This window comes from Schistocerca nitens, chromosome 10 (genome assembly GCF_023898315.1).
Source record: "Schistocerca nitens isolate TAMUIC-IGC-003100 chromosome 10, iqSchNite1.1, whole genome shotgun sequence".
NCBI classification, from domain to species: domain Eukaryota; kingdom Metazoa; phylum Arthropoda; class Insecta; order Orthoptera; family Acrididae; genus Schistocerca; species Schistocerca nitens.
This window is the reverse complement of record NC_064623.1, coordinates 37,110,579-37,138,445: the sequence shown is the minus strand read 5'-3', so window position 1 is coordinate 37,138,445 and position 27,867 is coordinate 37,110,579. Positions and strand designations below refer to the sequence as shown.

Sequence of the window (27,867 nt, the reverse complement as noted above, 5' to 3'; positions counted from 1 at the left end):
TATCTTCTATGGTACTAAATATTCTCAGAATACATGCGTGTGATCTTTCTTGCTACTTATCCTATCAGGAAGCGTTTCCTGAAGTTTGTCTCCATTTACCAACATCGCCCTGTATACAGGTTGTAGCGAGGCGCATTTTCTCAGGTTTTTCGGCAGGTATTTGCAATTTCGTTTTTCCAATGTGTAGCATGAGTCAACCCAAACAAACAGTGCTGATCACGTCTTTAATGCGACTTCCAGTGTCGACGAAAAGCATCGGTTTGTTTCCTCTCACAAACAAAATCATTTTTCAAGCTGAATGTTACGTGACCATTCGACAGAGCGGTGTAAAATTATTGCGACATTTATCTTCTCGATTATTGAGAATTTTTGGGAAAACACTTAAAAATTAGCTGGAAATAAATTTTTAAACCCAGGAAGAACAATGTGGCTTCACAGTTGGTAAATCGTGCGTAGTCCATATTTTCACATTACGAGAGATCTTAGAGAAACATAGGGAAAAATAGAAAAAGATAGGATTAATTTTTATAGATTTAGGACGAAGCATATGATACTGTCCCGAGAGAACTACGTTGGAGTGCATTACATTTGGCAAACATGAAGTGTGTCTTAATTAAAATAATACAGGAAATGTATAAAGATAACATATGTCGAGTGAAAACTGGTGGTACAATTTCACAAAAATGTATAACAAGTAAGGGTCTGTTACAAGGCTGCCCCAGTCACCAACATTATTTAAAATCTATATAGATATCAGTCTTAAGACATGGTCTCGTGAATGGGGCTAGAAATTAAAGATGGAGTTTATTTACATCACCTACTATTTGCTAATGATCAAGTAGTTATAGCATAAGACGGGGAGGATGCAAATTATGTGTGTAACCAATTAGCAATGGAATATAGAAACTGGGAATTTAAGATTAATTACCGGAAAACAGAATATCGCACTAATGATTCATATGATTTATACATACAGGGAAAGAAAATTAAGGTGGTCAATACTTTCTGTTATTTGGCTCCACTTTAGAGTTGCAGGGAAAATCAGAGGTAGAAATTAATAAAATAATCAGCAATGGAACGAAGGTCACTGGGATTTGTTTTGATTCTTGGTTGTTGGCGTTGTAAGTCAAGAAAATCCATGTTATCATTTTTGCGTGGAAAATGGTTACGGATAAATAAAAAAACTTGTTTGCTTTGCAAATTTTGATTCGCTAAAATTAAAACTCTCCCTCTCTCCCCTTAAGGTGGGGTTTGAGAGAGATGAATTCGAGTTTCACAAATGTTGACCCAAATATTAATTTTTTTCCGCAGATTTGGATAAGTTTTTTTTACGGTCATGAGGCCACACAACTTTGAATTGTCAGACAAATAATCTGAATAGGTAACTAATTAACATGTACGAAGTAAATAAGTATTTTTTATTTATCCGTAACAATTTTCCACGCTAAAATGAGAACCAGAACTCTTACTTCATGGATGTACCTCCAGTGGACATAAAGCGAAACCATGCACTGTGTGTGTAGCGCCGCTACGCTCCAACCTTGAAAGGCATTTGCCCGCTCTTGAAATAACAGTGTAAACATGCACCTGATTAGAATCACCAGTCCAAACTTAACACTTCACGCTATAAATACCTATCACAAATTACGTAATTGCGTATAGGAGAGTGTAAACAGTTCGATATGTTTATCACAACTTTTTATGCCCCAAACGTGAAAAAGAAAATAATTTTGCTTTCACAAATGTGAAGGGCATATAATATTCGGCCAAAGAGCTTAACTTAAAAAATACTGTGACAATGCATACAAGCCGGGATGTGTTTACAAACCAAAATGTGTACTAACTAACGCGTTGCATACACCCGCTTAAACACTGTAGCGCAAGTCGATTCTCCCTTGCATTGAACGAATTCATACGAGTTACGGTCAGATAAAATTCCAGAATTAACAACATCTGCCTAGACAGCGAAGCAGAAATTTATGGGCAAGTGTCGTGTGATTGACGTATCATGTATGTACAAATATAACAGTTAAAGTCGGAGATTTGACTATTGTGTATTACAGCTTCTCTTGTCTTACTAATAAGCTTTAGTTATTTGTGGAGCGAACGGAGACGTCGGGTTATGCTATAAATTAGTCTTATCACAACCTACGTTTCCTAACCACATTCGTTGGCTTCACAAACTCTCTCCTTCCAAACTAACCTACACCTCAAGCTACGCTACAGAATTTTTTATCAGGATAGCCAGGTTTCACATCATTACACAACAAGAAAGTGCACTCGTCGTCAAATTTTGCATCATGAATATTTGTGCTAGTAATCCATCGTGTTCAGTGTAGTAGTTTAGTCCAATGCGACATTTTTCGGGACGTTATAGCTGCATCACGTTATCACCTAGCAGTAAGGCAACAACGTGGTTCTTAGTTTTACGCGAATAGCCACTGCCGAAATTAATGACGATTGACGGTTTCCTCCATTTCATCACGACACGTTCACCTTATTTACTGATGAAAACCTTCCACATTTGCACTTAAACTTCGGAAAATGCAAAATGGTTAAGGCTGTACTACGCTACCCAAATGACAAATTTGTGAATATAGGGTGTATTAAACAAACAATTCTCATATTACTATCGTTGACTTAAACAGATAAAATAAAACAATTAATAGTAATGATAGTTAACAATTATTTTTACATTGCATACGATTTGGCATGCTTTTCAGTAATAAGCATTTCAAATCAGCCGTAGTACACTCAAGAACGTAAACCTGATTTTTAACTGGCACTACTCTGAATACTGTAGTAAAGCCATAAAAATGTTGCATTATTTGAAGTGCAAGCGAATGTGCAGCAGTCTTTTACCAACGCAGAAGTTGAACATTTTTTCGCCGTATGAAGGAAACCATTAATAATACTTCCAGAATGAGATTTTCACTCTGCAGCGGAGTGTGCGCTGATATGAAACTTCCTGGCAGATTAAAACTGTGTGCCCGACCGAGACTCGAACTCGGGACCTTTGCCTGTCGCGGGCAAGTGCTCTACCACTGAGCTACCGAAGCACGACTCACGCCCGGTACTCACAGCTTTACTTCTGCCAGTACCTCGTCTCCTACCTTCCAAACTTTACAGAAGACGAGGTACTGGCAGAAGTAAAGCTGTGAGTACCGGTCGTGAGTCGTGCTTCGGTAGCTCAGTGGTAGAGCACTTGCCCGCGAAAGGCAAAGGTCCCGAGTTCGAGTCTCGGTCGGGCACACAGTTTTAATCTGCCAGGAAGTTTCATTAATAATACTGTTTCCTTTATCTTGTCTCACAAAAAAAACGTCAATATAGCCCTTGAATAAAGTTTTGGAGCTCCGATAGGCATTGGACTAAAAGAAGAAAACGATATATTCTGACTACAGGCTCCGTATTACAAGTGAAGAACATCACCAACCTAAACTGGAGTCATCGCACAGATAAACCAATCAAGAAGCTCCGTCCAGAGTGTTCTGTCGCGGATGCTCAGAGTGTGAAAATATGTTGTTGACATCCACCTACACAAGGTGAAATGACCATCGTAATAAAATGCGAAAAATCAGATCTCGCACGGAAATATTTAGTTTTTCGTCTTTTCCACGGGCTATTCGATGGAACGGTAGGAAAATAGTAAAAATGGTTCAATGAATCCTCTGCCAAGCATTTAAGAATGAACTGCTGAATAGTCGTATCGATGTAGACACATCTTTCCTTGTATTGACCTAAAGAGAAGACTCTGGCTTATGTCGCTTGTTTCCACTCGCTGTTGTCTTACAATATGTTCTACGGCATTAAACCCGAAGCAGCTGTTTATTCAATAAAAGATCAAGAAGAAGGGTTCATAATGGAGTAATGTAGTCCTACATTGTCGCAGTTACTCAGTAAGTTCCCACCAACACGAAAGCCAGAAATTCTGATTTCATCTGGAAAAAAATAACACGTATTTCATTACATAATTTACGTCATGTCTTAGGATCCTTGATATCAGCTGTTATAATAAATGGAAAACACTGTCTGGCCCACTTTTTTTAACAACCGTCTACCGCTTTTGGTGTGCCCTGCAAATCATCTTCAGATCTGGATCTGCAAGACACATTTGTCAACTCTGGTACGAATGAGATAAAACGCGTAAAAACGTTTGTCTAATTCATACCGCCGTTGACAAACTGCACCTTGCGTAGCCAGACCTGACGATCTACAGGTTCGCCCACAACCGGTTATCGGTTATAAAAGAAACTGTCCTCCAGACGGTGTTTTTCCATTTATTATACCTCATTAGCCACTATTTCTACAAGTTATCTCATTATCTAGACTCAAGGATTGACATGTTCTTTTAGCTACATGCTAAGTACAAGTGTTTGTTGTAAAGCTACGGGTGGTAAATAATAATGTACTGTAAATAGAACTCAGTAATTACCAACATAGGTAAATATTATCTTCGGAAAAAAATGCTGTAATCATGTTAGGTAAACAACAGCTGTATGGTATAGCGCTGCATCGTATGGAAGTGAATCTTTGATTGTGGGTAAATCAGAAGAAAAGAGAATCTAAGCGTTTGAAATCCAGAAAATCATTAAGACTGATAAGAGAAGAACGTAGGTTCTCCGCAGAAACTGCGAGGAACCGAATACGTGGAAAATATTGAACTGAAAAATGATAGGACACGTGTTAAGACACCAGGGAATAACTTCCTTGGTACTAGAGGAAGCCGTAGATGGTAAAGATTGTAAAGGAACACAGAGATTGGAATATATTCAACAAATAATTGAGGATGAAGGTTGCAAGTTACACTCTTAACATGAAGAGGTTGGTACCCCCCTCCCCCCCCCCCCCCCCACACACACACACAAAGTGTAAATGAGGAGGCAAAAGCATTTTATACAAAATGACCGGTTTTTGTTAATTTACTCATTTACGATTAGCTGGCATAAGCATGAATAGCATTAAGCAATACGATGATGTTTTATTGTTAATAGAGGTTAGGTTTCTAGGATTTCCTAGTCTTTTACTAACATATATCTTGACTCCTTCCACGCTCCTGGTGATGGACTCTGTGGAACACGCTGGGCAGAGCGAGCAGTCACCATATACTTTTTCAAAAATTAGTTTCTGTTATGAAACATTCGTTTGCCACGCCAACATAACAAACGATCCCCTTTCAAAATAATCAAGATATAATGTTGCGTTGCACATGATTCTGTCATTCCAGATTCCACAAAAAAAGTTAGTGACATCAATGGTCGAAGCAAAATGGCGATATCGAGATTTTCAATACACTCCGAAGGATTTCGCATCCCCCCCACCAACTCAATATTAACGTCTTCAGTTCGTGTGAAAAAGCTGCAAGACAACCTTATCAATACTGTGACAGTTATCGGAAAATTTCCTGTATATAAACGGGCTACAGGCTTAACTCTAACAACAAAACAAGGAAAATCAGACGGACTGATTGTATATTCCTGAGAACTTCTTGGACAGAAGCAGAAAACGTAGCTACGCGTTTGAATGACGAGAAATGCGTATGCAAATTCTAACTGAAGACTGTATTGTTTCCAGCTTGCTCTTCTTCTCGCATTTGTTCTCTCTCTATCTCTCACGTAACAGTAAAATTCCTCAAAAGGATTGCGCGTTGTATTATAAAAAGAGCATGACAGTACAGTGTTTCTATAAGCAACCACACAGCGAAACAGTAATGATTATCGGCAAAAAGTATACGTGATAATCGCGCGAAATATTGGGAGAGGGAGGCGTGAAATGAGAAGAAATTATAAAAACGTATGCGCAATGGATATGAAAAGATGCATTCAATACGAACGCAGCAATATGCATATTTCTTCCAAGTCCCCGATGTTGGCGATGTACACCATAATGGTTCCACATTCAAGCCTATTAGTTACAAAATTCATAATTTATGTACATAATCTATACAAACATATTCTTCATGTGGATTCCAACATCGCGTTGCCAGAACCGGAAACTTCCTGTCTTGTAAGTTTACATTCGAGTTCATAGCGACTAGTTTCACACGTGTTGGCTCATTTTCAAACCCTTACCTGAGTCATTCTCATGTTAATGAAATAATTTCACAGTGTAGTAATGAAATGACGTCATCAAATGAGGGCTATTCTTAAAAGAAATCTCAGGAAATGGTTCGAAAAATCAACAAATTTAAAACTAATTATTGTGAACGCAAATGAGGGAAAAAACTTGAGAAATAGTCTTAGTGGTTTTATATAACGCAGCAATTTACAATTTACCTATCAATTTTAGTTATTCATAAGAATAAGTGCACTGAATACGGATTGAACCTAGACATCGGGCTATGCTACAGATGTCAGTCACCACGATGTTTACTTCGTAGTCATATTTGTTAGCTTCACCATTTCGGTATGAGGTGAGCATATCACCACATTTTCACCAATATTTGACATATACTAACCGAATCAAACCCGCTCTTAGGCAGCATTTGCATTTATCTCTAAGACTATCAGTTTATCACGACAATGTAATAGATTGAATCACTTGCAATTCGAAAAACAACAATATGGCGTAATCCGGCGTTATCAGACACGACGCAGCCTCCAATATCGCATCGCACGGTTGAACAACATAGCGAGCATATGCTACAACATCTGTCGCATCTTCAACGGTTGCGAGAGGATGTTCTGCACTGTGGGTGAACACTCACGAGGTGACAGGTGCGACGGAGACGGCGGCTGCAGCTGCTACGCTTCCATGGCGTCGCGGTGTCGATCACCAGGACGACGGAGACGCGTGGCGGTTTGCACTCCCCCGACCCTTCGAACACAACCTCACTCGCCTGCGGCCGCGGCCCGACTGAAAGGAATGACCTAATGAAGCGCGCAGAGGGGGAGAGCTTGACAATTGATGGACGACGGCGCATGCGCAGAGGGGCTGCCGTGCGCCCGAGGGGCTCCGAATGAAACGCCGGGGGGCCACGCTGCACAAAAGCGGCGGAGGGAAGGCAGAAGACATGCACGAACATCGGCGGGAATTGGAGCTCTCTTAACGCCTAGTCGCGGAGCACAAAGGGTGCCCTTGCGGCGGCGGGAAGCCAGCTGTTAGCAACGCGCTTTTCTCGCCTACCACTTTCTCCCGGTCTTCCCGATTTTCTCTCTCAGCTGACGCGAAGTGCAGTTCAGCTACTCAGCCCTCCTAGACGCGAGGTCACAATGAAATCCACAGTGTAACCGAGATTTCAGATGAAACTGAATCCTGAGCAATTTATAACTGCACAGAGCGCCGAAAATATGTGGCATCTAGGTAAAGAAAATATTATGCAGACAGCTATCGGAGCATTTGGGATGCAGGGTAGGACTCAAAGTGACTGGTTTACAGAATGTGAAAGTGAGTTGCGTCTATAAATAAAAAATAAACGTAATGCTCATATATAGGTTATGAATAATCCCAAAGACCAACGAGCAATAGCTGAATACAAGGCCTGCAAAGCAGACCTGCAACGAGTTTCTCGCCATTGCGCAAATAGATATTGGACCAACCTTTGTAAAACTATTCAGATCTGCCGAGACAAAGGAGATTATAGTGGCATGTATCAAGGCATCAAAAAGGCCATTGGACCAACAAGCAGGAAGTTCGCTGCAATAAAAGATATAAATGGAGACCCAATCAACAATAAAAACCAGCAGCTAGATAGATGGGTGCAGCACTATGCTAAACTATACTCAGAAGAGGTCAACATTTCTTCAGAAGCTTTGGGTACTTTACCAACTTACCCAGTTATGTCTGAGATTGACGATCCTCCCACCGTTGACGAATTAAAACTCGCACTTTAAAGCTAGGCAAGAGTACAGGCCGTGATAAGTTACCAGCAGAAATCATCAAACTTGACTGCATTTTGCCGATATTGTATCAAATCCTACTGCAGTGCTGGGAAGAAGGCACAGTACCTCAAGACATGCGAGATGCAAATATTGTAACAATCTACGAGGGCCGTTCAGAAAGTAACCTCCGGTTGATTTAAAAAAATACACCAAGTTAAATAAAAATATTTTAATATATACATCTTACAACTACATCTTTGCACTATTTTTCTACATAGTCTCCATAGCGATTGAGGCACTTATCGTATCTCTTCACAAGCTTTGAAATTCCTTCTGCATAAAAATCACCCGCTTGTGCCTGGAGCCAGCCTGTGACCGCATCTTTGAGCTCTTCATCGTCATCAAACCGCTGTGACCCGAGCCATTTCTTCAAATGCATGAAGAGGTGATAATCACTTGGCGCCAGGTCTGGGCTGTAAGGTGGATGGTTGATAACGTCCCACTTGAAGGACTCAAGAAGGGCCGTTGTTCTGCGAGCAGAGTGAGGACGGGCGTTATCGTGCAAAAAAACGATACCGGAAGTCAGCATACCACGGCGTTTGTTCTGTATAGCCCGACGTAACTTTTTTATTGTTTCACAGTACACGTCTTGATTAATGGTCGTACCACGTTCCATGAATTCAACCAACAACACCCCTTTGGCATCCCAAAACACCGTTGCCATCAGTTTTCTGGCAGAAAAATCTTGCGAGGCTTTTCTTGGTTTGGTAGGCGAATTTGAATGTGCCCACATCTTTGATTGTTCTTTTGTCTCAGGGTTCACGTACTTAATCCAGGTTTCATCACTGGTCACGATTCTGTTTAACAATGGTTCTCCTTCGTCCTAATAACGTGACAGAAAGTCTAATGCAGAGGCCATTCTTTGAGTTTTGTGGTGGTCGGTAAGAATTTTGGGCACCCATCGTGCACAGAACTTACGGTAACCCAATCTTGCTGTCACTATCTCGTACAAGAGAGTCTTAGAAATCTGTGGAAAACCAGTAGACAACTCCGACATTGAGAAACGTCGATTTTCACGAACTTTTGCATCAACTGTCTGAACGAGTTCGTCAGTCACCAATGATGGTCTACCACTCCTCTCTTCATCATGAACGTTTTCTCGTCCACTTTTAAATAAACGTACCCATTCACGGACAACTCCTTCACTCATAACTCTTGGTCCGTACACGGCACAAAGCTCTCGATGAATAGCTGCTGCAGAATATCCTTTGGCTGTAAAAAACCTTATGACAGCACGCACTTCACATTTGGCGGGGTTTTCTATTGCAGCACACATTTCAAACTGCCACAAAAACTAAACTAGCGCAGGTACGACGTTCACTCGACCACGGCTTGATGCCGACTGACCTGTTGAGTGCGTGAACGCACAGATGGCGTCGCTACTCCCCCCACAACCCGCACTGTGACCAATCGGAGGTTACTTTCTGAACCGCCCTCGTATAATGGAAAAGGCGACAGAGGTAATTGTAACAACTACAGGGCTATTACAAATGATTGAAGCGATTTCATAAATGCACTGTCGCTCCATTCATTGACATATGGTCACGACACACTACAGATACGTAGAAAAACTCATTAAGTTTTGTTCGGCTGAAGCCGCACTTCAGGTTTCTGCCGTCAGAGCGCTCGAGAGCGCAGTGAGACAAAATGGCGACAGGAGCCGAGAAAGCGTATGTCGTGCTTGAAATGCACTCACATCAGTCAGTCATAACAGTGCAACGACACTTCAGGACGAAGTTCAACAAAGATCCACCAACTGCTAACTCCATTCGGCGATGGTATGTGCAGTTTAAAGCTTCTGGATGCCTCTGTAAGGGGAAATCAACGGGTCGGCCTGCAGTGAGCGAAGAAACGGTTGAACGCGTGCGGGCAAGTTTCACGCGTAGCCCACGGAAAATTGGCTCATGCCACAACTGGAGACCGACAGCGCCGACTTCAGCAGGATGGTGCTCCACCGCACTTCCATCATGATGTTCGGCATTTCTTAAACAGGAGATTGGAAAACCGATAGATCGGTCGTGGTGGAGATCATGATCAGCAATTCATGTCATGGCCTCCGCGCTCTCCCGACTTAAGCCCATGCGATTTCTTTCTGTGGGGTTATGTGAAAGATTCAGTGTTTAAACCTCCTCTACCAAGAAACGTGCCAGAACTGCGAGCTCGCATCAACGATGCTTTCGAACTAATTGATGGGGACATGCTGCGCCGAGTGTGGGAGGAACTTGATTATCGGCTTGATGTCTGCCGAATCACTGAAGGGGCACATATCGAACATTTGTGAATGCCTAAAAAAAATTTTTGAGTTTTTGTATGTGTGTGCAAAGCATTTTCAAAATATCTCAAACAATAAAGTTATTGTAGAGCTGTGAAATCGCTTCAATCATTTGTAATAACCCTGTATAAAGGAATATCTCTCTTGAGCATTGCTGGAAAGGCGTATGCAAGGATAATCCTGAAGAGACTGGAAACCTTGGCTGCTCGGATCTACCCTGAGTCACAGTGTGGATTTCGAACTGGCAGATCCACAAGTGACATGATATTCACCTTGCGCCGCCTACAAGAGAAGTGCCGCGAACACAGAAGTCCATTATATGTGGCTTTTGTTGACCTCAACAAAGCCTTTGACACCGTCAGTAGGGAGGGACTCTACAGCATATTCGAAAACATTGGATGTCCCCCAACTTTGCTGTCTTTAATAAGATCTTTTCACGACAATATGCGTGGCTCTGTAATCTTCGACGGCAGTACATCTAAAGCATTCAGTATGAACTGTGGCGTAAGGCAATGCTGTGTGTTGGCACCTACACTTTTTGGAATTTTCCTCTCGGGTCTGCTCCAAGTGGCTTTCGAGAAGAGAATTGCAATGTTGGAGTACATCTGCATACTAGGAAAGATGGAAGGCTTTTCAATGTCAGTCTTCCGAAGAGTAAGAGAAAACGCTACGAGACAGTCGCTCGTGAACTCCTGTGTGCTGATGATGCTGCAATTGTTGCGAACTCCGCAGAAGAGCTGCAAGAGCTAGTATCAAGATTTAGTCACGCGTGCCACCTATTCTCGATGCGTGTAAACAGCAGTAAGAGATTATGGTTCAGGGTGCTAACACGAAGCCCAACATCACACTACTATGGAACTACTCTGCAAGTCGTAGATAACTTCTGCTATCTTGGATCTACTATAGAATGAAACATGTCTGTTGACAAGGAAATTGATGCTCGCATTGGAAGAGCTGCGACAACTTTTGGCAAGCTCTCTACACGTGTTTGGAAAAACAACAAACTCTCTTTGACCACCAAAATTCTTGTATATCAAACTTGCGTCCTCAGCATCCTTTTGTATGCACCGGAAACATGCACTACCTATGCCAAACAAGAACGTCGCCTTAATGCTTTCCACGTGCGGTGCCTGAGATCCATCGTCGGAGTAACATGGAAGGACCGAGTGACCAACGAAGCAGTGCTATCTAAAACTAACTGCAACAGTATTTCAGCTGTCTAGAAGCAGAGACGACTCCGCTGGCTGGGACACGTCCACCGTATGGATCCTGACAGATTACCACGTGAGGTGATGCTTGGAGAGATCTCTATAGCCAAATGACCTGTAGGACGTCCTGTATTGAGGTTCAAGCACTCCTGTAAACGAGATATGGAGAGCTTTGGAATCGACACAAGCAGATGGGAGGCACGGGCTAGCATGAGACCAGAGTGGCGTGTTGATATATCATCTGGAATGTCGAAGCACGATGAAGGCTTGTTGGACAGATTGAGGCAGAAAAAGCTTCGGAATGCTACCACTGCTCCTGCCTCAGCAGCCAGATACACTTGTGACAATTGCGGCAAGAGATGCCGTGCTGCCATTGGCTTGACAAGTCAAATGAAAAAATGCAACCCATAAACACACAGACGCTGCAACAATCATCTACAAAGATGTCGTGGCCAATATATATCCGAGATTACCCCGTACTCCTGGGTCAAAATATACTATTCAGGGCAATTAGAAATGTACCCACCAGGGCAGCCGCGCACGTTAAAGAGGGAGACAAAGAGGTGTGGTTTTTAGGCAGTTTTCCACATCCACCTTGGCAAATGCATGGCTGGTGCCTACGTCCCACCTCAGATACACGACGCCTAAAAGTTTTGTCCCACGATGTCACATTTTACCATGCGATCACACTACACGCAGACGCAAAATGTACAGAAATTCCTCCCCCAATGGCAGGGGTGGGGGCGGAGGGAGGGGGGAGGAATTCGCAGTATCGTTGTCTACGCCTTGGTATTGCCAAATTTAAACAGACTCAAAATCCCCAAGATTGGCGATCTTTTACACAAGCTCGAAATTTAGCGCGTACATCAAAGCGAGATGGCTATAACAGTTTCCACAACGAAACTTTGTCTCGAAACCTGGCTGAAAATCCAAAGATATTCTGGTCGTATGTGAAGTATGTTAGCGGCAAGAAACAATCAATGCCTTCTCTGCACGATAGCAATGGAGATACTATCGAAGACGGTGCTGCCAAAGCAGAGTTACTAAACACAGGCTTCCGAAATGCCTTCACAAAAGAAGACGGAGTAAATATTCCAGAATTCGAATCGAGAACAGCTGCCAACATGAGTAATGTAGAAGTAAATATCCTCGGAGTAGTGAAGAAACTTAAATCACTTAATAAAAGCATGTCTTCTGCTCCAGACTGTATACCAATTAGGTTCCTTTCGGAGTATGCTGATGCATTAGCTCCATACTTAGCAATCATATACAACCTTTCGCTCGACGAAAGATCCGTACCCAAAGACTGGAAAGTTGCACAGGTCACATCAATATTCAAGATAGGTAGTGGGAGTAATCCACTAAATTACGGGCTCATATCGTTAACGTCGATATGCAGCAGGATTTTAGAACATATATTGTGTTCGAACATTATGAATTACCTCGAAGGAAACGGTCTACTGACACCTAGTCAACATGGGTTTAGAAAACATCATTCTTGTGAAACACAACTATCTCTTTATTCACATGAAGTGTTGAGTGCTTTTGACAAGGGATTTCAGATCGATTCGTATTTCTGGATTTCCGGAAGGCTTTTGACACTGTACCACTCAAGCGTCTCGTAGTGAAATTGCGTGCTTACGGAATATCGTCTCAGTTATGTGACGGGATTTGTGATTTCCTGTCAGAGAGGTCACAGTTCGTAGTAATTGAGGGAAAGTCATCGAATAAAACAGAAGTGATTTCTGGCATTCTCCAAGGTAGTGTTATAGGCCCTTTGGTGTTCCTTATCTATATTGACGATTTTGGAGACAATCTGAGCAGCCGTCTTCGGTTGTTTGCAGATGGCGATGTCGTTTATCGACTAATAAAGTCATCATAAGACCAAAAAAAACTGCAAAACGATTTAGAAAACATATCTGAATGGTGCGAAAAGTGGCAGTTGACCATAAATAACGAAAAGTGTGAGGTGATCCACATGAGTGCTAAAAGGAGCTCGTTAAACTTCGGTTACACGATGAAGCAGTCTAATCTAAAAGCCGTAAATTCAACTAAATACCTAGGCATTACAATTACGAACAACTTAAACTGGAAAGAACACATAGAAAATGTTGTGGGGAAGGCTAACCAAAGACTGCGTTTTACTGGCAGGACACTTAGAAAATACAGATCTACTAAGGAGACTGCCTACACTACGCTTGTCCGCCCTCTTTTAGAATACTGCTGACCGGTGTGGGGTCCTTACCAGATAGGACTGACGGAGTACATAGAAAAAGTTCAAAGAAAGGCAGCACGTTTTGTATTATCGCGAAATATGGGAGAGAGTGTCACAGAAATGATACAGGATTTGGGCTGGATATCATTAAAAGAAAGGCGTTTTTCGTCGCGACGGAATTTTCTCACGAAATTACAATCACCAACTTTCTCCTCTGAATGCGAAAATATTTTGTTGACACCGAGCTACTTAGGGAGGAACGATCACCAAGATACAATAAGGGAAATCAGACCTCATACGGAAAGATATAGGTGTTCATTCTTTCCGCGCGTTGTACGAGATTGGAATAATAGAGAATTGTGAAGGTGGTTCGATGAACCCCCTGCCAGGCACTTGAATGTGATTTGCAGAGTATCCTTGTAAATGTAGATGTAATAGTAGCCTATGTACACGTATTGTTGGATCTCTCGAAATTGGAGAAGTGCCATACCATTACCACAACACGACACTGACTGGATAAAGGCCACCCGAGACGAAGGGAACTGAAAATGAATAAGCGATTGCAGAAGGCTATAGCTATGTAATGCATAGCGATACATCGATAAGACTATGATTTTAATTGAATTTCTATCCCGCGTTCACTTATCTGTTGTCTATAAGCGGCACACAAATAAAAAGTAGACAGATGGGGAAAAAACTGGCCAGAGTATAGTAGGACTTAGCTCTGGGGGTTTCGTGCAACTTAATTACAGACACTTCATCCATTCTAGGAGTCCACAATCTCCACGATCTTTGCCTGTTATCGACAATGATAGAGCAAGATATCGGTGGTGCGAATGCTTTAAAATTATTTTTGATGTCAGATAACTAAAGATGAATGAAACACTTTTTTCGCGTGATCTAATTAAAAATCAACGATTTACTAATTTTTTCCTTTCCTTGCACTGTGAAACCTTGCTTCTTGTCAAGTTTCATGGTTCTAGGTCAACGTGAAGTACCCCATAGTTTTTACTAAGTGATTTTGCAGTATCAAAACATATGACATAAATGACCATATCTTTTTCTGCACTGACTTAGAAGCTTAATATTTTTGCACCGCCAAGGGGCCTTAGTAGGCGATATAAATTTTACCTCGATACGCCGTCCCGTTTCGCAGAAAACGGCATCTTAACACACGGACGGACGACTACACAATCGGATGACAAATGCCAAAAAAGATTTTTTGCGGTATGATTACGAATCAACAATTTCGGTTTCTCCCCTTAACTTGTACTATGTAGCCATTCGTCTTGCCAAATGTCATGATTCTACAGGTTTTGATGAATGAGTTTCCGAGTGTCAAAATATATGACACAAATGAGCGTTTCTTTTGATTGTATTGACTGAGAAGCTTAAGTTTTCTACATGGCCAAGAGGCCATATATCTTAGTATGTGACAACGAATTCAATTTACGCCCACCTGGTTCTGAGAAAAAGGGATCTTTACAGATGAGAGAGACAAACAGTCGGACACCAAATGACAAGAAAATATTTTTTTCGCGTATTATTATCACGAACGGATATTTTTCGGATATTTTTCTTTACATATATTGTGAAACCTTGCTTCTTGCCAAATTTTATGGTTCTACGTCAACAAGACAAGTAATAAAACTGATTATGGTGAGATAAATGCATCAATCGATCTTGAATAATATGAAATGACTGATTCCCACCTTAAAGATTCAAATCCCAGAATTCTACGACCAAACAGCTATACGAAAATCTATAAACGTCAACATATATAAACACTATATGTACTTACTATGATTGTTATGGACTTCTTCTACATCTACGTGATTACTCTGCTATTCATAATAAAGTGCCTGGCAGAGGGTTCAATAAACCACCTTCAAGCAGTCTCTCCACTGTTCCACTCACGAACAGCGCGCGGGAAAAACGAGCATTAATTTTTTCTGTGCCAGCCCTGATTTCTCTTATTTTATCGTGCTGATCACTTCTCCCTATGTAGGTGAGCGCCAATAGAATGTTTTCGCAAACGGAGGAGAAAACTGGTGATTGAAATTTCACGAGAAAATTGTTCAAATGGCTCTGAGCACTATGGGACTTCTGAGGTGATCAGACCCGTAGAACTTAGAACTACTTAAACCTAACTAACCTAAGGACATCACACACACCCATCCCCGAGGCAGGATTCCGGACTGTAGCGGCTAGGACCGCTCGGCTTTCACGAGAAGATCTCATCGCAACGAAGAACGCCTTTGTTTTAATGATTGCCACTCCAAATCACGTATCGTGTCTGTTTCGCTATCTTCCATATTTCCCGATAATACAAAACGAGCTGCCCTTCTTTGAACTTTTTCGATATCATCCGTCAGTCCCATCTGATGCGGATCCCACACCGCACTGCAATACTCGAGAACAGGGCGGACAAGCGTGGTGTAAGCAGTCTCTTTAGTAGACCTGTTGCACCTTCTAAGTTGTCTTCCAATGAATCGCAGTCTTTGGATTGCCCTACCCACAATATTATCTACGTGATCGTTCCAATTTAGATTACATAAAAAAAGATAGGCAATGATAAACAATTATTTGTACTTTGTTTTTGTAATGTATGCTCCAAAGATGATTTTGCATGAATAGATCGATACACAATAGTATTTTCTTCAGTACGAGTATGGAGTACGATTTATGTATGTGTTGAGTTAGCATGGAGGTTGAACGTAATAGTACCGCGAAGTGAAATAATAGAAATATATCTATGAAATCGAGCACTCCCTAGATCAGTATATAAATTTGCATTTCAGAATTTAGCATGGACATGTATTAAGAACCTATAGTTTTCGACAGCAACAAAGAACAATCACAAATGAGTACTATGAAAACTGTTTTTTTTTTTTTTAAATTCTACCGTTATTACCTCTCTCTGCAGAGTGTCACTATCTCAGGGTCCCAAGTGCTGTGAAACTGTGACCATGTTGCCCAAATTTAAACTTACTTCAAAATTAATTAATTGATTTTGGGTTATAAGAGGGCAGTGACGATTAGAGTTTGACGTCTGACTTTTTATCTTTGTGGAAATAGTCTGCAACTGATGAACTACAGCTATGAACAGAATCGTAAACTTCTTAAGATTCTTTTATCTGGTAGGTTAATAGAATTTGATTGTCGCATCCGTTGAAGGCCTCACGCACGGCCCTCATTTCGGCCAGACACGGTTGCTAGCGGGTGGACCGCTACTTGCCGTTACGACATCGCGGCGTGACAATGCGCCACCTCACACGTTAGAGCGGCCCTGCTAGAGTTCCGTTGCTACACCGCCTGCAGCAGACGGCTCACCAGAGGTCTGCCACCTGCTGCGTGACGCACGAATTCCTCTACGTGTCCAAAACCGCCCGTACGTCCAGACACCGCCTGCAGCAGACAGCTCACCAGAGGTCTGCCACCTGCTGCGTGACGCACGAATTCCTCTACGTGTCCAAAACCGCCCGTACGTCCAGACACCGCCTGCAGCAGACGGCTCACCAGAGGTCTGCCACCTGCTGCGTGGCGCACGAATTCCTCTACGTGTCCAAAACCGCCCGTACGTCCAGACACCGCCTGCAGCAGACGGCTCACCAGAGGTCTGCCACCTGCTGCGTGGCGCACGAATTCCTCTACGTGTCCAAAACCGCCCGTACGTCCAGACACCGCCTGCAGCAGACGGCTCACCAGAGGTCTGCCACCTGCTGCGTGGTGCTCGAATTCCTCTACGTGTCCAAAACCGCCCGTACGTCCAGACACCGCCTGCAGCAGACGGCTCACCAGAGGTCTGCCACCTGCTGCATGGCGCACGAATTCCTCTACGTGTCCAAAACCGTCCGTACGTCCAGACACCGCCTGCAGCAGACGGCTCACCCGAGGTCTGCCACCTGCTGCGTGGCGCACGAATTCCTCTACGTGTCCAAAACCGCCCGTACGTCCAGACACCGCCTGCAGCAGACGGCTCACCAGAGGTCTGCCACCTGCTGCGTGGCGCACGAACTCCTCTACGTGTCCAAAACCGCCCGTACGTCCAGACACCGCCTGCAGCAGACGGCTCACCAGAGGTCTGCCACCTGCTGCGTGGCGCATGAATTCCTCTACGTGTCCAAAACCGCCCGTACGTCCAGACACCGCCTGCAGCAGACGGCTCACCAGAGGTCTGCCACCTGCTGCGTGGTGCACGAATTCCTCTACGTGTCCAAAACCGCCCGTACGTCCAGACACTGCCTGCAGCAGACGGCTCACCAGAGGTCTGCCACCTGCTGCATGGCGCACGAATTCCTCTACGTGTCCAAAACCGCCCGTACGTCCAGACACCGCCTGCAGCAGACGGCTCACCAGAGGTCTGCCACCTGCTGCGTGGTGCACGAATTCCTCTACGTGTCCAAAACCGCCCATACGTCCAGACACCGCCTGCAGCAGACGGCTCACCAGAGGTCTGCCACCTGCTGCATGGCGCACGAATTCCTCTACGTGTCCAAAACCGTCCGTACGTCCAGACACCGCCTGCAGCAGACGGCTCACCCGAGGTCTGCCACCTGCTGCGTGGCGCACGAATTCCTCTACGTGTCCAAAACCGCCCGTACGTCCAGACACCGCCTGCAGCAGACGGCTCACCAGAGGTCTGCCACCTGCTGCGTGGCGCACGAACTCCTCTACGTGTCCAAAACCGCCCGTACGTCCAGACACCGCCTGCAGCAGACGGCTCACCAGAGGTCTGCCACCTGCTGCGTGGCGCATGAATTCCTCTACGTGTCCAAAACCGCCCGTACGTCCAGACACCGCCTGCAGCAGACGGCTCACCAGAGGTCGGCCACCTGCTGCGTGGTGCTCGAATTCCTCTACGTGTCCAAAACCGCCCGTACGTCCAGACACCGCCTGCAGCAGACGGCTCACCAGAGGTCTGCCACCTGCTGCATGGCGCACGAATTCCTCTACGTGTCCAAAACCGTCCGTACGTCCAGACACCGCCTGCAGCAGACGGCTCACCCGAGGTCTGCCACCTGCTGCGTGGCGCACGAATTCCTCTACGTGTCCAAAACCGCCCGTACGTCCAGACACCGCCTGCAGCAGACGGCTCACCAGAGGTCTGCCACCTGCTGCGTGGCGCACGAACTCCTCTACGTGTCCAAAACCGCCCGTACGTCCAGACACCGCCTGCAGCAGACGGCTCACCAGAGGTCTGCCACCTGCTGCGTGGCGCATGAATTCCTCTACGTGTCCAAAACCGCCCGTACGTCCAGACACCGCCTGCAGCAGACGGCTCACCAGAGGTCTGCCACCTGCTGCGTGGTGCACGAATTCCTCTACGTGTCCAAAACCGCCCGTACGTCCAGACACTGCCTGCAGCAGACGGCTCACCAGAGGTCTGCCACCTGCTGCATGGCGCACGAATTCCTCTACGTGTCCAAAACCGCACGTACGTCCAGACACCGCCTGCAGCAGACGGCTCACCAGAGGTCTGCCACCTGCTGCGTGGTGCACGAATTCCTCTACGTGTCCAAAACCGCCCATACGTCCAGACACCGCCTGCAGCAGACGGCTCACCCGAGGTCTGCCACCTGCTGCGTGGCGCACGAATTCCTCTACGTGTCCAAAACCGCCCGTACGTCCAGACACCACCTGCAGCAGACGGCTCACCAGAGGTCTGCCACCTGCTGCGTGGCGCACGAATTCCTCTACATGTCCAAAACCGCCCGTACGTCCAGACACCGCCTGCAGCAGATGGCTCACCAGAGGTCTGCCACCTGCTGCGTGGCGCACGAATTCCTCTACGTGTCCAAAACCGCCCGTACGTCCAGACACCGCCTGCAGCAGACGGCTCACCAGAGGTCTCCCACCTGCTGCGTGGCGCACGAATTCCTCTACGTGTCCAAAACCGCCCGTACCTCCAGAACCCGAACTCTGCAACTGCACTTACGTCTACATGATTACTCTCTACTTCACACTTGTGTTTTGCAGAGCGTTAATCGAACCAGTTTCAGACTATTCCTCGACCGTTTCACTCTCGAACAGCACTTGGGAAAAACCAGTACCTGCTTCTTTCCGTGCGTGCTGTGATTTCAGTTCTTATTATCACTATGGCCTTTTTCCCTTTATGAGAATCAACGAAATATTGTTGCATTCGGTCGAGAAAGTTGGTGATTGAAATGTCGTGAAAAGATCTAGTCGCAAAAAAAAGGGCCTTGTTTTGCTGCTTGCCACTATAAATCGCTTGTCCGTCAGACTCTCTCTCCTATTCGCGATAATACAAAACGAGCTGCCCTTCTTTGCACTTTCTCGATGTCCTCAGCCAACACTAACTGGTAAGGATCCTGTACCGGGCAGTAGTACTCCACAAGGAAACGGACAAGCGTACTGTAGGCAGTCTGGTAGATTTGTTGAATCATCTAAGTGTCCTGGCAGTAAGACAGTCTCTGGTCCGCCTTCCCCACAACATTTTCTCTGTGACGGATCTTGTGGATTCTAGCTATTTAGTTGAATCCATAACCTTTAAATGTGTGAATTATCGTGTAGCCGAAATTTAACGCATTCTTTTTATTGCTCAAGTGGATCATATTTTAATAAAGTAGTCTACATCTTCATCTACGTTTACATCATTTCGTTTCTTGTTCCTCTCGCAAATAGAGCGAGCGAGAAACGACTGTCTATATGCGTCCGTATGAGCCCTAATTTCTCGTCCTCCATGCTGACGTCTATAAATCTGTGGTGTGCGTACTGTAAGACCTTCGGTACACACAGCATCAGATTATTTGACTTGTCGCTCTAACGAAGTAGGCGAGTGTCAGCAATATGTCTCGTGGTCTTATCGTGGCGTGTTTATCTTCTGCCGTTAGGTCAGACGATAGAAATGCCACTTGCACGCTTAGAGTAGCAGATTGACGGTGACCAACTTCAAACAGAGCTTGATTAATTTTCAGACACATTTATTAAAATAATAACAAGCATAAAATCACTTAACTTGGTTCTGGATGCTATTTACAATTGAAAATCTGAAGTTCCTTTGGTCTTGGTATGCTAATCTTATTCTCACATATCTCTGATACTTGACAAAGTGTCTATACATTTCTCTTCATGGCTATGTACAGGAATATGATAATCTTATTAGGCGCAGAGTGAAACTTGACTGCAGACTGGTGCAGACAAATGCAGACTGACTAATCGGATGTCTGTACACACGTTATAATACCTCAGGTATCACTGCGCGAGTGTGATCCGCGAGGAGAAAAGGTTCTACGTTAGCAGCAATCTCATTGGCTGCGTGACGTATTAATACGCGGATCGGCGGAAGCAGTATTTGGTCCGTCTCTAAGACAGCGCCATCTCGTAGTGCGGAGACGGACGAGCGCTGCGCCTGCGCTGTTGTGCTTAGCGGGGCGCGCTCTAGTGGGAAAGTTGTGTACGCGCTGACTACGCGGAACTATGTACACAACAATCTTCATCTACGTTTACATCATTTCGTTTCTTGTTCCTCTCGCAAATACAGTGAGCGAGAAACGACTGCCTATTTGCTTCCATATGAGCCCTAATTTCTCGTCCTGTATGCTGGCGTCTATAAATCGTTCGGCAGTCAGCTTCAAATACCGGTTCTCTAAATTTTTTGAGTATTCTGGAAAAGAAAGTTGCCTTCCCTACAGGGAGTCCCAGTTGAGTTCCCGAAGCATTTACGTGTTGTTCGAACCTACCGGTAACAAATCTAACAGGTCGCCTCTGAATTGCTTCGATGTCTTCCTTCGATCCGACAAGGTACGGATCATAAGTCGCGCCAGCGTCCTATATGCTGTCTCCTTTACACGTGAACCACTCTTTCCTAAAATTCTCCCAATAAACCGATGTCGACCATTCGCCTTCCTTGACACAGTTCTCACGTGCTCGTTCCATCTCATATCGCTTTGCAACGTTACTCCCATATATTTAAACGACTTCACTACGTCACACTAGTAATACTATATCCCAACATTGCGAGTTTGATCTTCCTACTCATCCGCATTGACTTCCATTTTTCCACATTTAGGGCTAGCTGCTATTCGTGAAGCAAATTGGAAATTTTGTCTAAGTCGTTATGTATCTTTCCACAGTCACTCAACTTCGACGCTTAACCGTACACCACGGCATCATCAGCAAACAACCACCCTGTCCGCCAAATCATTTATGTATATAGAGAACCACAGCGGACCTACCACACTTCCCTGGGGCACTTCTGACGGTACCCTTGTCTTTGATGAACACTCACCGTCGAGGACAACATACTGGGTTCTATTACTTAAGAAGTCTTCGAGCCACTCACATATCTGTGAACCTATTCCATAAGTTCGTAACTTCTTTTAACAGCTTGCACAGGAGCACCGTGTCAAACGCCTTCTCGAAATCTAGAAATGTGGAATCTGACTGTTGGCCTTTATCCATAGTTCGCAGTATCAGCCTTGATCGCAAAATATTTTATTCATGTGTAACCGATTTCAATCTTCGAAGACCATTTTCTCCTTTAGCGATCTGTGCAAATAGTAAGCTGAGTCAAATACACTCCTGGAAATGGAAAAAAGAACACATTGACACCGGTGTGTCAGACCCACCATACTTGCTACGGACACTGCGAGAGGGCTGTACAAGCAATGATCACACGCACGGCACAGCGGACACACCAGAAACCGCGGTGTTGGCCGTCGAATGGCGCTAGCTGCGCAGCATTTGTGCACCGCCGCCGTCAGTGTCAGCCAGTTTGCCGTGGCATACGGAGCACCATCGCAGTCTTTAACACTGGTAGCATGCCGCGACAGCGTGGACGTGAACCGTATGTGCAGTTGACGGACTTTGAGCGAGGGCGTATAGTGGGCATGCGGGAGGCCGGGTGGACGTACCGCCGAATTGCTCAACACGTGGGGCGTGAGGTCTCCACAGTACATCGATGTTGTCGCCAGTGGTCGGCGGAAGGTGCACGTGCCCGTCGACCTGGGACCGGACCGCAGCGACGCACGGATGCACGCCAAGACCGTAGGATCCTACGCAGTGCCGTAGGGGACCGCACCGCCACTTCCCAGCAAATTAGGGACACTGTTGCTCCTGGGGTATCGGCGAGGACCATTCGCAACCGTCTCCATGAAGCTGGGCTACGGTCCCGCACACTGTTAGGCCGTCTTCCGCTCACGCCCCAACATCGTGCAGCCCGCCTCCAGTGGTGTCGCGACAGGCGTGAATGGAGGGACGAATGGAGACGTGTCGTCTTCAGCGATGAGAGTCGCTTCTGCCTTGGTGCCAATGATGGTCGTATGCGTGTTTGGCGCCGTGCAGGTGAGCGCCACAATCAGGACTGCATACGACCGAGGCACACAGGGCCAACACCCGGCATCATGGTGTGGGGAGCGATCTCCTACACTGGCCGTACACCACTGGTGATCGTCGAGGGGACACTGAATAGTGCACGGTACATCCAAACCGTCATCGAACCCATCGTTCTACCATTCCTAGACCGGCAAGGGAACTTGCTGTTCCAACAGGACAATGCACGTCCGCATGTATCCCGTGCCACCCAACGTGCTCTAGAAGGTGTAAGTCAACTACCCTGGCCAGCAAGATCTCCGGATCTGTCCCCCATTGAGCATGTTTGGGACTGGATGAAGCGTCGTCTCACGCGGTCTGCACGTCCAGCACGAACGCTGGTCTAACTGAGGCGCCAGGTGGAAATGGCATGGCAAGCCGTTCCACAGGACTACATCCAGCATCTCTACGATCGTCTCCATGGGAGAATAGCAGCCTGCATTGCTGCGAAAGGTGGATATACACTGTACTAGTGCCGACATTGTGCATGCTCTGTTGCCTGTGTCTATGTGCCTGTGGTTCTGTCAGTGTGATCATGTGATGTATCTGACCCCAGGAATGTGTCAATAAAGTTTCCCCTTCCTGGGACAATGAATTCACGGTGTTCTTATTTCAATTTCCAGGAGTGTATGTACCAGAAGGCACTATAGTCGACTGCGACCGAGCAGATCGGTAAAGGAGACACTTTAATGGCCTGTAAAGAATATCTTTAAAGACTGAAGCTGGTTACCATGTATAAAATATTTTGCGATCAAGATTGATTACTTCACTAAATGGAAATGAGCGTATGGCCTCGCTGGCCGGGAGGCCCCTACGCGGGGAAGTTCAGCCGCCAAGTGCAAGTCGTAATTCGTTCGACGCCACACTGGGCGCCTTGCGCGCCGGTGATGGGGATGAAATGATGACGAGGACAGCGCAACACCCAGTCCCTGAGCGGAGAAAATGTCCAACCAAGCCGGGAATCGAACCCGGGCCCGCTTGCGTAGGAGGCGAGCACGTTACCGCCCAGCTATGCAGGCGGACTACTTCATTAAAATTGAATTGAGATCTCTCATTTGCAGCTATCGTGTTAAACGGTCCATTTCCAGGGCGAGGAAACATACGGGCCACGGATCGAACCTGTCCAACGTATCAACGACAGTGGGTCGATGTGTCGGCCAGTCTGAGTCTTTTAGGTCGCTTCCCACATCCCACAGGTGAACACCGGGCTGGTTCCCAAGTCCCGTCTCAGATTTACGCTCCACGAACATTTAGACGGAATAACATTGCTGTGGGCGGAGCTTGTGTAGTTTTCATTTCTGCCGCTAGTTGCGTACAGCGAAACTCATTGACAGCTCTCTGACGCCTGTGTTGCTGATCTGGCTTATTCTGTTCATCTGCAGTGGTTGTTTTGCTGGCGCTGATTTGTTCTTTTTTCATTTTTTACTATGGCAAATTTAAGAGAACAAATTGGAGCTGTGACATTTTGTTTCCTGCTCGGTAAAAATACCGCTGAAACTGTTTTAATGTCGGAAACAGAGCTTACGAAGTTGACGCTATGCGAAAAACTCAGTTGTACGAGTGGTTTGCTCCATTTAAAAATGGCAACATGTACTGGTGACATAACTCGTTCTGGACTCCCAACAACTGCCCGAATCGATGAAAATATTGAAAAAATTCGAGAGCTTTGGGTTCTAACTAGCAATCAAAAGGAACGTCGAGTTGTAACATGTCAGGCGTTGAAACAACAGCTTGAAACTGATCCAGATTTTCTGTCAAACGTCATTACTGGTAATGAGTCATGGTGCTGTGGTTACGACCCAGAAACAAAGCAACAGTCAAGTCAATGGAAGACGTCATCGTCACCCCGTCCAAAAAAATTTCGTCAAGCCAGATCGAATATCAAAACAATGCTGATTTGCTTTTTCGATGCCAATGGCGTAGTTCATTTAGAGTTTGTTCCCCTTGGTCAGACCGCCAATCAAACCTTTTATTTGGAAGTTTTAAGAAGGTTGTGCGACCGTGTTCGTCTAAATAGACCAGATTTGTGGCAGACAGGAGACTGGTTCTTCCACCTCCACAACGCACCTGCACACACAGCCATCTCTGTTAGGCAGTTTTTCGCTAAAAATGGCATAGTTCTGCTGCCCCACGCACCTTACTCGCCTGACCTGGCTCCGTGCGACTTTTCCTTATTTCCACACATGAAAAGGGGAATGAAAGAACACCGATTTGACAGCATTGAAGAAGGCAAGAAAAAAACGAGAGAGGAACTGTCAACCATTTCTAAAGATGACCGTAAAAAATGTTTCGAACAGTGGAAGCACGGTTGGGACAAATGTGTTTAATGGAGAGTATTTTGAAGGGGGTAAGGTTGTTTTGTAAATAATTTGAAAATAATTTCGCTTTTTTTTGGGCACCCCCTGATACTCATTATGCAGACGGATTCGGTACACCGCCTCTATTCTGGGCGTGGCTAGGAAGCTAATGACATTCGCTGTTGGTCGCCTGAAGCATTCAGTCAGGACGAGAATCTTGTCTAATTTCTTGGCACATCAATGCGGCGTGTCCAACGTCGCTACAAGGAATGGTGTACCACTTGCAGCTATGTAATACGGTGTAAGAACAGGGCTCTTGTCAAGAGCCTAATCGACAGCGACAGGAGCCGAACGTCACACCTTCCCTCTGTAGCTCACTTCACAGTGACGGCGTAGACTTACTAGGTAACTCTGGTGTGTGGAGAACTGACGATGTTTCCCTTTCCTCGCTTTATAAGTTTGAACAATATCATCGAAGAATTCTCGGATATTACTGTAAACGATAATTCAGCAGAATCGGTACTGCTCCTACAGTGGCAACGTTTCACGCTGAGCAAAAGAGACGCCACCGTGTAAAGATGCCACGCTCCCTTACGTAAGAACTTCTACGGAGCTGCCTTGGCGCCGATAACACTATCATTGACCTCATGCCAAAGCTTACAGCGGACTTCTGCTGCAGTTTTGTAGAGTAAACAAGTTATAACAATTTAAAAGATGAGTACCCCTTATACTCTGAAATGCCAGAAGTCGTGCGATAGCAGCATAAAAAGGAAATAAGACATAATTTTCTGGCGCTAGCATGGCGGCGAGAAGATGTATTAATAGACACTGGCCTATCACCTCTTGCGTTACTGATTGGAATTTTAGCGCGATGAGTTGCACGTTTAAAAGCTACAACGCTGTAAGAATGTACTCACTAACAATCAGAATACTAGTTTGTGTCTACTCTGTAATTCACACTTTAGTGCCTGGCAGAGGGTACATCGAACCACTCCCGGAGTGTTTTCCTACCGTTCCGCTAAAGAACAGCAGCTGGGAACAATGAACACCTAAAGTTTTCCGTGCGATCTCTGATTTATTTTATTGCGCTGGTAGTTTATCTCTATGTAGATGGGAGCCAATGAAATATATTCTTACTTGGAAGAGGAAGCTAATGATCGAAATTTTGTGAAGAGATCCCGCCGCAACGAAAGACGCTTGTGTTTTAAGGCCTGTCACCCTAACTCGCATTTCACATCCGCGAACCATTTCGCTGTAGTGCAAAACGAACTGCCCTTTGCAAAAGACGAAGGACAACTGTAGTTAAAATGCGTCTAGGACATTTTCATCTACAGGCTTTCACTTTATATAACACTCACTGTAAAGCGTTGTAAAATACGCTGCGGGGTGGGGGGTGGGGGGTGAACGTGACGTAAACCATCTGCGAGGAAAACGTAAAGTGATCGCAGCATTAAATCTTTAGTGATACCTTGACTTCTACACACCTTGACTTGTACACACAGTCTTAACTAAATGTTACTATGACACAGGCCGGTGTGGCCGAGCGGTTCTAGGCGCTTCAGTCCGGAACCGCGCTGCTGCTACGATCGCAGGTTCGAATCCTGCCTCTTGCATGAATGTGTGTGATGTCCTTAGGTTAGTTAGGGTTAAGTAGTTCTAAGTCTAGGGGACTGATGACGTCAAATACTAAGTCCCATTGTGTTTAGAGCCATTTGAACCATACTCTGGATCACTATCTCTTTAGTAGGGTTACTTAGTTCCACATCCACCAAAAACTTTGTGATGTATGAAACCAGTCCTTCTTAGAATCTTTCATTCAATAGTAAGCTAGTCTATTCCTTCGTCACGAGAAGCAAATTTTGAATCAGTGGTCACTTCCGGAACATCTAACAAACACACAGCATCATTACGTATGACAAATTCAGGTCTCTCACCCCGTTTTTCTGTCTGGATGTGAAGGTTAATCTCAGGAACTACTGCGGGGATTTTGATACTGTTTTCAATAATAGACTTTTTCGCGAGGATGGTTTGCGTATACAATTTATAAACATTTCCCGCACAGTGGTTGTACTATAATGACGTTCATCAATTAAGTCGCGGTTCCTGAGAACTTTCCTGCAGCACGCTGCTAAAATCGTTGAAGTTGTGCTAGAATTTGGAGTTAATACTCAGCTGTCTAACGCTTTCTCTAAATCGTAATTATACGCCTACGCAGTGGTGTGCAAACGCTGCTCCGGACAATTCACCCGGCCACAGATACTTACAAGGGAAACTCCCATCGCACCCCACACACATTTAGTGATCAGGTGGTCCTTTGGACAGCCCGTCAAAAACTGAACACAGATTAAGCATGAAGAAGGGAAGGAGGCGTACTGAACTGTGGAGAAATAGAAACAGAGAGTGGTCCAAGATCAACATGTGCAACATGGAGCGACAACGTATGACAATGGCGCCGGTCACGATGTTGAACTGCGAAGTGCTACCCGCGCGAAGTCTAAGCGTGTCACTAGTAAATATACCGGGTGATCCTGCGATGATGTTACAAGCTTTCAGGAATCATGGAGAAGGGTCAATGTATCAATTTGAGGTGAAGCCCCCTGGTCTAGAAAAGACGCAGTCCAACGTTACGGAGAAAGTAGTTCTAATATCTCTGACAGCGGATGTC

The 27,867-nt window shown here is 45.2% G+C and overlaps 1 protein-coding gene across 7 annotated transcripts in view; it reads right to left on the bottom strand.

Annotated features, from left to right (window-relative positions):
• Positions 1-27,867, bottom strand: part of LOC126210649 (echinoderm microtubule-associated protein-like 2) — a 664,635-nt gene that overhangs the window by 318,079 nt on the left and 318,689 nt on the right. For 6 of the 7 annotated variants that reach the window (XM_049939973.1, XM_049939976.1, XM_049939977.1 and 3 more), the window contains exon 1: positions 6,704-6,839. The exons of the other annotated variant lie outside the window; for it this stretch is intronic. The gene's annotated coding sequence lies outside the window, so the exon portion shown is untranslated. Of the gene's footprint in view, positions 1-6,703; positions 6,840-27,867 lie in introns of those variants that run through there. 7 annotated transcript variants of the gene reach the window in all.